Source organism: Emydura macquarii, unplaced genomic scaffold (genome assembly GCF_026122565.2).
Source record: "Emydura macquarii macquarii isolate MOO-44397 ecotype Brisbane River unplaced genomic scaffold, CSIRO-AGI_Emac_v2 contig_778, whole genome shotgun sequence".
NCBI lineage: Eukaryota > Metazoa > Chordata > Testudines > Chelidae > Emydura > Emydura macquarii.
This window is the reverse complement of record NW_027130915.1, coordinates 177,129-181,298: the sequence shown is the minus strand read 5'-3', so window position 1 is coordinate 181,298 and position 4,170 is coordinate 177,129. Positions and strand designations below refer to the sequence as shown.

The window sequence follows — 4,170 nt, the reverse complement described above, 5'->3', positions numbered from 1 at the left end:
TACTTCTGTAACTTGCTGATAAAAATAGTGTAGGAGTCCATAGCAAAAGCTTTGCTAAAGTCAGGGTATATCACGTCCACCGCTTTTCCCACATCCACAGAGCCAGTCATCTCATTATAAAGGGCAGTCAGGTTGGTCAGGCATGATTTGTCCTTGGTGAATCCATGATGACTGTTCCTGATCACCTTCCTTTCTTCCAAGTGCCTTAAAATGGATTCCTTGAGGACCTGCTGCATGATTTTTCCAGTGATTGAGGTGAGACTGACCGGTCTGTAGTTCCCTGGATCCTCTTTCCTCACTTTCTTGAAGATGGGCACTATATTTGCTTTTTTCCAGTCATCAGGGACCTTCCCCAATTGCCACGAGCCTTCAAAGATAATAGCCAATGGCTCTGAAATCACCTCAGCCAACTCCCTCAGCACCCTCGGGTGCATTGCATCTGGCCCATGGACTTGTGTATCTCCAATCTTTCTAAATGGTCTTGGACCTGTTCTTTCAGCACCGCGGGGTATTCACCTCCTTCCCATTCTGTGCCACCCAGTGCAGCAGTCTGGGATCTGACCTTGTCTGTGAAGACAGAGGCAAAAAAGGCATTGAGTACCTCAGCTTTCTCCACATCCTCTGTCTCTAGGTTGCCTCCCCCATTCTGTAAGGGGCCCACACTTTCCCTAATCTTCCTCTTGTTGGTAACATGCCTGTAGAAACCCTTCTTGTTCCCCCATCACGTCCCTTGCTAGCTGCAACTCCAATTGTGCTTTAGCCTTCCTGATTTCACCCCTTCATGCTCGAGTAGTAGTTTTATACTCCTCCCTAGTCATCTGACCAAGCTTCCACTTCTTGTAAGATTCTTTTTTGTGTTTAAGATCACCAAAGACTTCTTACTTAAGCCAAGCTGGACGCCTACCATATTTGCTATTCTTTCTGCACATCGGGATGGTTTGTTCCTGTGCCCTCAATAAGGTTTCTTTAAAATACAGCCACCTCTCTTGGATTCCTTTCCCCCTCATATTAGCCTCCCAGGGGATCCTGCCCATCAGCTCCCTGAGGGAGTCAAAGTCTGCTTTTCTGAAGTCCATGGTCTGCATCCTGCTGTTCTCCTTTCTTCCTTTTGTCAGGATCCTGAACTCGACCATCTCATGGTCACTGCTGCCTAGCTTGCCAGCCACTTCTACTTCCCCTACCAAATCTTCCCTGTTTGTGAGCAGCAGGTCAAGAGGAGCATGGCCCCTACTTGGTTGCTCCAGTACTTGCACCAGGAAGTTGTCGGCAACACTTTCCAAAAACTTCCTGGATTGTTTGTGCTCTGCTGTATTGCTCTTCCAGCAGATGTCAGGGTGATTGAAGTCCCCCATGAGAAGTCCCCTCTTGGTCTCAGACAATACATTGTAGTCTATTGCAATCAGCTATTGGTGCATCTTTAGAGTAATCTTGTGACCGTGGGTGCATAGGGTTATTCCTAGGTCACCCACTCATGTCAAGGGTTCTTAAGGCTATGGCCTAGTATGGCTAAGCTAAAATCTTACAGGTCTCACCCTGTAGGCCTTGCGTTTCAGCCATGCTTTACTTAGATACGTAATACATATTCCTCACTCCTAAATATTTATTAATCCTATACTTCTATAATCCTACAATTTAACTCTATTTAGCATACAATGATTGGATATGATATAGCATATAAATTGACCCTCACATCACATAGCACAGTGATAAATGGATGATAAAATGAATTAATTGGCTCCCTATATAATTACCTATATCTGAGTTAATCTGTGTCCTAAAATGCACCATAAAACTATGCAGAGTCATCAAGCTTTGAAACCTCAAATGCTGCCATAGTTAAATAAAAATAATAGAATTTATCCGCATAACATCATTCATAATTCATGGAAATTATCACATAACATCTCACAGCAAATCAGAAGCTAAACAGGAAAACACAGGAGAACTACATTACATAATTATAGGTTGGCTACATCCATAGGTAGGACTGTGGTAGTTACACAGCAGTTAGAACTGGCTAAATAAAGCATTTAGTCACAAATACTTTGGTGAATAGAAATGTTGAGTTGAATGTGAAAAAATATTTAGAAACCATGAAGATTTCATGAATCTTCAGATTATTGGTCTGAAAATCCATAGCATGCATCATTTGTTATTCTCTTGTTTACAAAATGTTTATTCAGAAGCAGAAAAAATACATACTATCGGACTTGGGAGGCCAGTCACAATTTACAAATACTGGATACTGACTAGTCTGAGTGAACTGCTTGCAAACAGCCAAGGAGCTGAGAACTGTCCATCCAAACTGTTCAGTGAATATTTATGAATGGCTATTTTTATGAACAGACTCTGATTTCGGTAAATGATTTCTGAACAGAAGTACGGTCTACATTTACAATCACATTGACAAAAACACGAGTCACGAGGAATCTAATACATCAGCCCAAATTTATTCCAGCTCTTAGTCCAGAAGGGATCTAAAAGCTGTAACCAGAATTGTTAATGGAACCAACACACAATGTTAATAAAGAACAAATGCAAATAGCTTCTTTTACTCATGTTTTGTACGCATCAGCTGTAGGGTATGAACGTACAAGGCTGGCTAAGAAGCTGATACAAATGTAAACTTCCATGCAGAAAAAATTAGAAAGTTAAAGTGTTAGAAAGCACTGAAACTCCATTCATGACTACTGAAAAACTGGCAAAGTGGCAAAGCAGAGAAATGGTAGTAACTCAATTATTATTAAAACCAGAATTTGAATTTTTTTTAAATATTTTCTGTTACAGTAACATCGTCATTAGCTCGTTTCCTGAGTTCACTGAGCCCTTTCTCATACTAGTTATTTATTTCCTCTATATCTTTTTCCATTTTTTGTCCCATGGCCTCTTTCAGTTGTTTCAAAGTGTTTTCATCAAGTAAGCCTTCTTTCTTTAATTTCTCATCTAGATTTTTACATTCTTCATCATGCTGAGATGTCAGAGCTCTTTTTTTTCTTTCCATCTCTACCTTATACGATTCTCTGAGCATCTTGATTTTTTCTTCAAGTTTCTTCTGAGCATATTCATACATGTCATTAGTATAATGTGAGCCTCCATTCTGTCGCACCATCTTATCAGTCATTTCAATCAGCTCTGAAATCTGGTCTGCCTGCTCCTGTCCTTTCGCTTTGTTGTTGAAAGCGCAGCATCGATTCCTGCACTTTTTCATCAACATCTGAAGATCTTTGTCATTTAACTCTTTTAAATAATCATGTAATTTCATGGCACCTAAGTCGTCTTTTCTGGTGAACAAGAAGATCATGTACTTCACAGGTTCTTCCCCAAAAGTGTCTTGTATTCGTTCAATTGTTTTTTTCTCTTCTTTAGTGAAATGACCCAGCTGCATCACCAGAACTATAGCATGGGGTCCTGGGGAGGAGAGTACAACACAATGCTCCATTTCTTTCATAGTTTCTTTCAAAGAAACTTTTGTGTCAAAAAGCCCAGGAGTATCAATGACTACAATGTCCCTGCCATTCCAATCTCTTTTTGCCTTACTACATTTTGCTGTAATGGATTGTACTGAGATTTTAGACACAAACCTTCCCTCACCAAGGATGGTGTTTCCCGTTGCACTTTCCCAACTCCAGTTTTACCCACAAGAACAATCCTGAGTTCGGATTTCTCAGTGCACTGGCTGGCAGCTCTTGGGCCTGGAAGAAGTAAGTTTGACAATGTCATTGTGTAAAGATAATAAAGTAACAGTGGGTGTGTTGGGGGATTTCCCTTTCTGCGATTCTAACTGCTGTAAGGCCTCAGTTAATTGGCATGGAAACATTTTGCATTTTGGAGCGGGGTAGCAAAGCGAGTGGTTCGCATTGGCAGCCTGTCACCTTTGGAGGCCTCGGTTCAGATCTGAGTGAGTTCTCAAGCACACAGCAGGCTCTGGGCTGCAGTGGGCCAGCTCAGTGATCAGGTGTTGTGTCTGGGAGGGACGCTGATCTGGATCCTTCCTGGTCTGTTTTGGAATCTCTCTTTATGGTGTGGTGCTGCCCCCAGGCCTCATTAGCTCCCTGTCCAGCCTGTGCCACATGCAGAGAGGAGCAGCAGTCACAAAAACCAGCCCAGCAACGTGGGAGCAGCAGAAAGAGCCGGGGCAGGCTAGAGAATGGGCTCCCTGTCTGGCAGAAG

General features: G+C 42.1%; 1 pseudogene; it reads right to left on the bottom strand.

Moving 5' to 3' along the window:
- Positions 1-2,767: 2,767 nt before the first annotated feature.
- Positions 2,768-3,720, bottom strand: LOC137149595 (GTPase IMAP family member 7-like; annotated as a pseudogene).
- Positions 3,721-4,170: the final 450 nt, after the last annotated feature.